The sequence below is a fragment of the Salvelinus fontinalis genome, unplaced genomic scaffold (genome assembly GCF_029448725.1).
Source record: "Salvelinus fontinalis isolate EN_2023a unplaced genomic scaffold, ASM2944872v1 scaffold_0043, whole genome shotgun sequence".
Classification (NCBI taxonomy): domain Eukaryota; kingdom Metazoa; phylum Chordata; class Actinopteri; order Salmoniformes; family Salmonidae; genus Salvelinus; species Salvelinus fontinalis.
The window spans coordinates 346261-356691 of NW_026600252.1; positions in this window are offsets into that span (position 1 = coordinate 346261).

Below are 10431 nucleotides of genomic sequence, written 5' to 3' on the forward strand. Positions count from 1 at the left end.
CCAAAATATCATTGAGTTTTTCAAAAAAATGTGGGGCTCAAAGCAGGTGGGGCTGACCTGCCCTGAATGACGGGTCACCACTGGACGCGCAACATACACATAGTTTCCTGAAACGAGTCGATTTAGAGCTGCTGACAGATGCAGGCTTGTAACTTAAAATAAATCTCCCCGTTTTGTCTCGGAGTCCTCAACTCTCCTCTATTTCACACTGATTTGAGTTGTAAGGTAAGGAATGGACAAAACTGTCACTCGGAAATCGCAACAAAAAAATCTTTCCTTCTCTAATTCCTTCTGATCGTTTGTTTAATAAAAGTGTCACATTAGAGAAGTCATCATCATACAAAGGACTGTGGTAGAAACAGCATCATGAAAAAAAACTGATGAATAACAGAGCTTAGTCGAGTGAAACGTTATAAATGGCCTTATTAGTAATCAAATGGGTAAGACTATAATAACATTCACGATAGGTAAACATGGTAATGCATGCTACTACTACTTAATAATAATAATAATAATGATAATAATAATGCAAAGGCTAAATGTAGCTACGCAGTTGGTCTCTAGAATTACATTTTCTTCTGTTTGTTTTTGCGTGAGTTTATTTGCTACATTGTCACTGTATTTTTGTTCCCCATCTTAGTACATTGTTTGTGTTTTTGTAACTTTTGCAAAAAGTGTATTTTGAACACTAAAATACAGTATCTGGGCACAGTAGCGCTTCAGAGTAGGTGATTAGAGCGACTACCATACTCAGGGGTGCAACTTTAGTTTTAGAAGTGGGGGGGCACATAATTATTTATTTTAAATTTGGAGGGGGGGGGGGGGGTAGATCAGCTCTAATACTGCAGATAGATTGAGGCTTTCATCAATGTGATTGTCTGCATAATTTCCAATCCCCACATATTATTATTTTCACCTAACCCCCCCCCCTATTTGGAGTAAACTAATGGATAACAACATTTAGGATTCTACTTCCAGCTTATACATACTATATCAATTTTACAGACACAGAATATTTTACAATAATTAACTTCTGTTTATTTTTAGTCCCATCCTTCAGCTCCACTCAACCCCTCCCATCTATCTCTGAACACCATCCAGTTGATTTCTATCTGTCAGATATTTTTCAACTGTGCTGTGATGTCTTACAAAAGTTCTGAACATTTCTATTTTAATAGATTTAATAGATCTTGTAAATGATTTATTTATTTTTTGCTGAGAATGTTATAATATTATTGATCCATTTACTATTACTTTTTTAAATCACCCAGCAGTGCTATTTGCAGAGGGGGACATAACTTGGCAGGGGTCTGGGGGTAAGAGTTTAAATGATAAATAACCTGAACTAGATCCATGATAATTCAATATTGTGTTGCACCTTTAACCAATAGCCTAACAAATGAACCACTCTTACAAATAAAGTACAAAGACAACTTTTGATTGTCTTTAATACAGCCTATATATCAAATTTCAGCAGGACTGCCCAGACAACCCGAGACGCCGACACACCCGACCCCCACCAGTCTAGTCAGTAACTCAACACAACTTCCTTCCCATCTTTTTTTATTGTCTCACGGGAAAGGTTTGGAAAACAAAAGTTGAATGAAAACACATGCACAGACACATTAACACACAGAAACAGTACATCCTCCATATAATTCACATCATAGGCCTAATAGTACTGCAGAGCTCTTTTTACTTGGGATTGCCTAAATCTCTCCTGATGTTTTCAATACAGACTCCTTTTGTCACACATTATTCCATATAAGGCATCCAGACAACAATATATCATGCAAAGCAGACAACTGACAGTAAGAGGGTCCATGACTGAATCTCTGAATGAAGAGACTGAGATAAAACTGTCCAGTTTGAGTGTTTGTTGCAGCTCGTTCCAGTCCCTAGCTGCAGAGAACTGAAAAGACGAGCAACCCAGGGATGCGTGTGCTTTGGGGACCTTTAACAGAATGTGACTGGCAGAACGGGTGTTGTATGTGGAGGATGAGGGCTGCAGTAGATATCTCAGATAGGGGGGAGTGAGGCCTAAGAGGGTTTTATAAATAAGCATCAACGAGTGGGTCTTGCAACTGGTATACCGAGATGACCAGCTTACAGAGGAGTAGAGTGCAGTGATGTGTCCTATAAGGAGCATTGGTGGCAAATTTGATGACCGAATGGTAAAGAACATCTAGCCGCTCGAGAGCACCCTTACCTGCCGATCTATAAATTATGTCTCTGTAATCTAGCATGGGTAGGATGGTCATTTGAATCAGGGTTAGTTTGGCAGCTGGGGTGAAATAGGAGGGATTACAATAGAGGAAACCAAGTCTAGATTTAACTTTAGCCTGAAGCTTTGATTTGTGCTGAGAGAAGGAGAGTGTACCGTCTAGCCATACTCCTAAGTACTTGTATGAGGTGACTACCTCAAGCTCTGTGGGGAAAGGGACATTCTTCTTACCAAACCATATGACCTTTGTTTTGAAGGTGATCAGAACAAGGTTAAGGGCAGAGAAAGCTTGTTGGACACTAAGAAAGATTTGTTGTAGAGCATTTAACACAAAATCCAGGGAGGGGCCAACTGAGTATAAGACTATCATCTGCATATGAATGGATGACAGAGTTTCCTACTACCTGAGCTATGTTGTTGATGTAAATTGAGAAGAGCATGAGGCCTAGGATTGATCCTTGGGGTACTTCCTTGGTGACAGGCAGTGGCTGAGACAGCAAATTCTGACTTTATACACTGCACTCTTTGAGAGAGGTAGTTAGCAAACCAGGCCAAAGACACCCCAGAGACACCAATACTCCTTAGCCGGCCCACAAGAATGGAATGGTCTACCATATCAAAAACTTTGGCCAAGTCAATAAAAGAGCTTAAAAGAGCAATGGTGACATCATTGAGGACCTTTAAGGTTGCAGTGACACATCCATAACCTGAGCGGAAACCAGATTGCATACCAGAGAGAATACTATAGGCATGAAGAAAGCCAGTCAGTTGATTACTGACGGGTTAAACATGTTGGAGATAGGCTAGGCGATGATAGGGGCAGCAATCTTAAAGAAGAAAGGGTCTAAACCATCTGACCCAGATGGCTTCTTGGTGTCAAGTTTCAGGAGCTCCTTTAGCACCTCGGACTCAGTGACAGTCTGCAGGGAGAAACTTTGTAGCGGGGCAGGGGAAAAAGAGGGAGAAGCATCGGGGTAGCCGCATTAGAAGGGGTGGGAGATGAGGAAATGTTAGACGAGCAAGGAGGCATGGAGTCTATTTGGAGTCAAATAGAAATCCTGACTTAATGAAGTGGTAATTAAAGATCTCAGCCATGTGCTTCTTGTCAGTAACAACCACATCATCAACATTAAGGGACATGGGCAGCTGTGAGGAGGAGGGTTTATTCTCCAGCCCTTTAACTGTTTTCCATAATTCTTGGGGTTAGACCCACAAAGAGAGAACTGCTCATTAAAGTAACTAACTTTGGCCTTCCGTATAGCCTCAGTGCACTTATTTCTCATTTGCCTGAATGAGAACCAGTCAGCCTGAGCATGCGTGTGCCGAGCCTGTCGCCAATGAAATTCTTGAGGTGGAGTAACTCTGCAAGATCACGGTCGAACCAGGGCCTGAACCTGTTTTTAATTCTCATTTTCTTTATGGGGGCGTTTTTGTTAACAATACCACTGAAAATATAAAAAAAGAAGGTTCAAGCGTCTTTGACAGAGGGGATCAAGCTGATTCTATACCATTTTACAGAGGCCAGTTCATGAAGGAAGGCTTGCTCATTCAAGTTTTTTAGCAAGCGTCTATGACAAATCAGGACAGGTCGTTTCACTGAGCAGCCAATACGAACACAGGCTGTAAAACAGTGATCACCAAGATCATTACAGAAAACACCAGACTAGTACCTATCAGGATTATTTGTGAGGATAACATCGAGGAGAGTAGCCTTTTCTGGGTGTTTGGAGTCATACCTTGTTGGATTGGTAATACTCTGAGAAAGATTTAGGGAGTCCCATTGCTTTAGGACTTGTTCAGGTGGTTTAAGCATGTCCCAGTTTAGGTCACCTAGCTGGACAAATTCAGAATTAGTGTAAGGGGCCAGGAGAGCGCTTAGGGAAGGTAGGGTACAGGCCGGTGCTGATGGAGGAGGATAGCACCCAGCAACAGAGCTATTTGAAAGTTTAACACTTAAAACCAGCAAATCATGTCATTGTACGCTGATGATTCATGTTTTCTTTTAAAACCACAACTAGAGTCTCTCCAGGGCCTCATAGAGGATCTAGATACCTTTGCTATCCTCTCTGGATTAAAACCAAATTATGATAAATGTACCATATTACGTATTGGATCACTAAAAAATACACATTTTATATTGCCATGTAGTTTACCAATTAAATGGTCTGACGGAGATGTGGACATACTCGGTATAAAAATCCCAAAAGAAAGAAATGATCTCACTCCAATAAATTTTTATAGAAAGTTAGCAAAAATAGATAAGATCTTGCTACCATGGAAAGGAAAATACCTGTCTATTTGTGGAAAAATCACCCTAATTAACTCTTTAGTCATATCACAGTTTACCTATTTGCTTATGGTTTTGCCTACACCTAGTGACCTGTTTTTTAAATTATATGAACAAAAAATATTCAATTTTATTTGGAACGGCAAGCCAGATAAAATTAAAAGGGCCTATTTATATAACGAATATGAATTCGGAGGGCAGAAATTATTAAATATTAAAGCATTAGACCTCTCACTAAAGGCATCGGTCATACAAAAGTTATACTTAAATCCAAACTGGTTCTCTAGTAAACTGGTACGAATGTCTCATCCTATGTTCAAGAAGGGCCTTTTTCCCTTTATTCAGATTACACCTGCTCACTTTCGGTTGTTTGAAAAGGAAATGATCTCCAAAATATCCTTATTCTTTAAACAAGCCTTAGAAAGTTGGTTGCAATTTCAGTTTAATCCACCTGAAAGGACGGAACAAATAGTACAACAAATATTGTGGTTAAATTCAAATATAATAATTGATAAAAAAACTGTATTTATCGAAGAAATTTTTAAAAAAGGTATAATTTTTGTGAATGATATCATAAATAGGACTGGTGGAGTTATGTCACACATGCAGCTAACACAGACATATGGAAAAGTCTGCTCTACCCAAAATTACAACCAATTAATTGCAGCATTACCACAAAAATGGAAGAGGCAAGTAGAAGGGGAAAAAAGTAAGGAACTTGTATGTCGGCCCTGTATTAAAGAACAAAAATGGTTAAAGAAAAGTGTGATAAATAAAAACATATACCAATTTCATTTAAGGACCAAAAAACTAACAGCTGTGCCATACAAATTGCAAAATAGTTGGGAAGAGATTTTCGATGTACCCATTCCATGGCACATGGTTTATGAATTGATACGCAAAACAACGCCGGATTCAAAACTTCGAATTTTTCAATATAAATTACTGTACAAAATTCTTGCAACTAATACAATGTTATATATATGGGGTATACAATCTTCCCAGCTCTGCAGATTCTGTTGTGAGGAGGCAGAGTCATTAGATCATTTATTTTGGTATTGTCCATATGTAGCTCGTTTTTGGTCACAGGTCCAGGAATGGCTGACGAATTGCAACATTTGCCTAAAACTAACGCTACAGATAGCAATACTGGGGGATTTGAAAAGCCATAGTCAATCAATCAATAATATAATAATTATTTTGGCAAAGATGTTTATTTTTAATTTACAATCTGTAGAAGCTATGAGAATAGGAAGGTTCAGGTCTTTTGTGAAGCATCACAGCACAGTTGAGAAATGTATGGCAAATAGAAATCCGAAATGGATGATGTTGGAAGATAGATGGGAGGGGTTGGGTGGAGCTGAAGGGTGGGACTAATAACAAGATAAACAATATAGGGCATACGGGATCTGTGAAATGTGTATAGGTGCGGAGCTTTTGTGAAATAGCACAGTTACAAGTGGAAATAAAATTGGATGGACAACAGAAATAGAGGAAGGACTAAGAACAAATAGGAGAGAACTATTGTAAAGTGGACTGTGTCTGTAAGATAGGTATAAGATGTAGAAATTGAAGGTAAAAGCAGAAGTGTTTATAAGTTTACTCCAATTGGGGGATTGGTGGTAGGGTCGCGGGGAATAATAATAAAGGCATATTCTTTAAAAAAGTATGTATGTCTATATAGGTATGTGTATGTATATATGTGTATATGTATGCATACGTGTATGGATATATATATTTACCCAAAAAAATATGGGGGAATGGAAATGATGCAGACAATTACATTGGAAGCAACATTCTTTCCGCAATACTAAGCTGATCCACCCCTAAAAAAACAACAACAAAAAAACAAAAAAAAACAGCAAATCAAATTGTTTGGGGACAGACTTGGTGGAGATAACCAAGCACTGAAGATGATCCTTAGTAAAGATTGCTACTCCCCACCTTTGGAAGATCTGTCTTGCCGAAAAAGGTTAGAACCATAAAGGGTAACGTCAGTATTCTAAACATTCTTCCTTAATCACGTCTCAGTAATGAGCAACACATCTGGATTGGAGTTGTGAACCCACACTTTCAGTTGATCCATTTTAGGTAATAAGCTTCTAGTGTTAACTTCTCTTGGGTAGGGGGCAGCAATCGGAATTTTGGATGAAAAGCATGTCCAAATTAAACTGCCTGCTTCTCGGGCCCAGAAGATATGATATGGATATAACTGGTAGATCTGGATAGAAAACACTCTAAAGTTTTCAAAACTGTTAAAATAGTGTCTGTGAGTATAACATAACTGATTTTGCAGACGAAAAACTGAGAAAAATCCATTCGGGAAGTAGTTTTTGTTTTGGTTTTGTAGTTTTCTATTCAATGCCATTACAGCACAGGTGTCAAACTCATTCCACGGGGCGCCGAGTGTCTGCGGGTTTTCGCTCCTCCCTTATACTTGATTGATGAATTAACATCACTAATTAGTTAGGAACTCCCCACACCTGGTTGTCTAGGGCTTTATTGAAAGGAAAAACCAAAAACCTGCAGACACTAGGCCCTCCGTGGAATGAGTTTGACACCCCTGCATTACAGTATCCATTGACTTAGGACTCAAATTGCAGTTCCTATGCCTTCCACTAGATGTCAACAGTCTTTAGAAATTGTTTCAGGCTTGTATTCTGAAAAATGAGGAAGTAAGAGCAGTCTGAATGAGTGGACCCTAAAGGGTCACAGAGCTTTTCATGCGCGTTACCGAGAGAGTGCCTTTCTTGTTTACATTTTATATTGACATCGTTATTGTCCGGTTGAAATATTATCGATTATTTAGGCTAAAAACAACCTGAGGATATAATATTAGCATTGTTTGACATGTTTTTATGAACTTTACGGATACAATTTGGATTTTTTTGTCTGCCAGTTTTGACTGCGTTTGAGCCTGTGGATTACTGAAGAAAACGCTCGAACAAAACTGAGGTTTTTGGATATAAAGAGACTTTATCGAACAAAAGGAACATTTATTGAGTAAATGAATGTCTGCTGAGTGCAACCATATGAAGATCATCAAAGGTAAGGGATTAATTTTATCTCTATTTCTGACATGTGTAACTCTTCTACTTGAAGAATTACTGTTTGTAATGATTTGTCTGCTGGGCTATGTTCTCAAATAATCGTAAGCTATGCTTTCGCCGTAAAGCATTTTTTAAATCTGACACCGTGGTTGGATTCACAAGAAGTTAATCTTTAAACCATCATTAAGTTTGGAGACGACACAACAGTGGTAGGCCTGATCACGGACAACGACGAGACAGCCTATAGGGAGGAAGTCAGAGACCTGACTGGGTTACTGTCTGTTTCTGTATCTATATTTGAATTTGGCACCCAGCAGTTTCACTGGCTGTTGAAGAGGTGGGACGCTACGTCTCACATACCCAACAGAGGTTAACGTGCAGAAAACCCAGGTTTTTATGAGAGCAGAAATCAGTGAAGCAGATTTCAGAGCACAAGTCAGAATTGGGGCTAGCAACAGTAGATGGGCCAGGGTGTACGTGCACATTTCCAGATATAATCAACAGTAATACAATCAGGGCACGGCAGAGGACAGCTCTGCAGTGCTGATTTATGACATCTGAATGGGCATCAGATGGCAACAAGATCAGATTGGACAGAAATTATATCAGGTAACATGAATACAAAGCTGGCGAGAGGTGGTTAGAATGGGATGGGAGGCCAAAAGTCTGTGTAACCAATAGAGTTAGAGTTCCGAGTGTGGGAACAAACAGTCTGTCCCACGGTTGGGTAAAGAAAGTGCATAGTCAACAAAGCATGCAGGAGTCATGAGGCAAATAGCAAAATACACAAGAAAAAAAGAAAAAATTAAATAACGACTTGCGGCTAGCCATTGAAGTTCAGAGTCACTCGACCCAACAGTGCCTGTGTGCTGGAGGCGAGTGGAAGGGGGGGGGGGGTACCTGTACCAGACAGGGGGAGACAACCAGGGCAGACGGTGAACAGATCGCCAGGTGTTTACATTTTCTTTGTTTACAAATGTTGGAGTGAAACAAGCTTATATTTGGGGTTCTGATGGGGTACGACCGTTGAACTAAGCTCATGAGGCCTTTTTAAGTTAGATTCTTCAAGAATTACTTTCACAACTCGGTGAAAGAGCACAGCGCGTACACTGAACTATGCTCAACTCGCCCATGCTGGTCGAGCCAGTCTTCCAGAAGCTTTGTCTTCACACAGCCGGTCAGCCTGCCCTGTAGTGTCCTCATTGTCCTAAAACCAGTTGGATACACACTCCAAACAGCCTACTTGACCGCTCAGAGGCCCCCACATGGTCCTAAAGCACACCATCCCCAGTGAAAGTTGCACCCCTCATGGGAAACAATATCCCAGACAAGCCCCCACTTTGTTACGCTCCCCAACAAGAAACCAAAAATGTTTGTGCTCAAACAGAAGGGGGAACTAACAAAGAGGCACTATCAACCAAAACAAAAAGGTGGGGTTTCTTTTAATATGGAATAAAAAAGTAAGTGGTGCAAACTAAAGGGGAAAAGATAAACTGCTATGTTTTTCACAAACTCAATTTGGAACCACTAAACAGCAGTCAAGCTCTTCCAACATCTCTCATGCCCACTGGAGCAATGGGCCAGCACAGGTGAAACTAACGACTGACTAACGATGCGATAGGTGCAACACATCCTGACTAATGAGGAATATTCCAATCATGGCAAGCCACACCCAAACAGAACCAACCTCGAAATTGAAAACGAAATCAAGCAAGACCCCAAAGCCTATAACAAGTTGCACCCGACCTGATCGTAATGCCCGTGGTAAATTTGGTTTCACTTTGGATATCCCTTTGGGATTAGTTAGGGACCATCTACAAATTCCACAATGTACATGGGACAATATGTTACAATTCCAATAGTGTCAAATTTAAATGACTTAACCTCAAACCAGCTATAAATTGTATAAATTCAATTACAAATTAAAAACATTTTAATGAGAAAAATAAAAAGTGTGCAACATGAAAATGTTGTCTCTTTTACATTGTGCAATTTATTGACGGTTCCTCACTAGCCCCGGAGATAGGCTATCCAAAGTCAAACCAATTTTGCAAAGTTGAAGCTAATTGGCAAAACAATTTGGCTAACTCTTTCCACCTGCAAACACATGCGAGAAATCCACATCAAGCCACACCCCGAAACCAACTCATGTTTGAATGCCACTAGTGTTTGTTTTATGAACAAAATCTAAAACGAGGCCAAATCAGGAAGTACTGTCACCCTTTAAGGTTAGAGCAGGGGTTTTGGTTAGTGTTAGGGTTTAGGGTAGGGACGTACCAAGGATTCCGGATATTACTAGTTGTTGTAGGATCATGAGCTCTGGGTTTCCCACTTGAAAGTACCAGAATCAACCAATAGGAAGCGCTACACAAATAACTTACGTTCATTTTAACTCTGAGGTTCCGAGTCTCCAATACTGCCCTAATGTTATGACAGCCAAGTTTATCTTCAGAATATGCAAATTATAGTAATAGTCCGTCGGATAGCAGAACAGGTGTTTCTATGTCAAACAGTTTTGTTATATTTCCGTCTTCTGTGATGTATATAAAGTGTAATATTGGGATGCAAACTGAAAATGGAATACATTTCAACTCTATATCTGACATGGTACAGGTGTCTTATTTTTTTAAGCCTATAACTATGTGTGTGTGAGGTACTTTGTTTCAAAGTAGATTTGTTTTTCTTCTTGGCTTCTTGGCCGGTAGCGGGTGGGAATTGGACAGAAAGCCAGCTGGTGCAGGCGGGAGCAGGATGAAGAAACCGATCTGAGCAGATCTCTACTGTGCGCCATGACAGTGAAGCCTGTAACGTTAGAGCTGTTTATTACTGTGTCTGTGTGAAAAGCATGGAATTAGCTAGGGAAACTGACA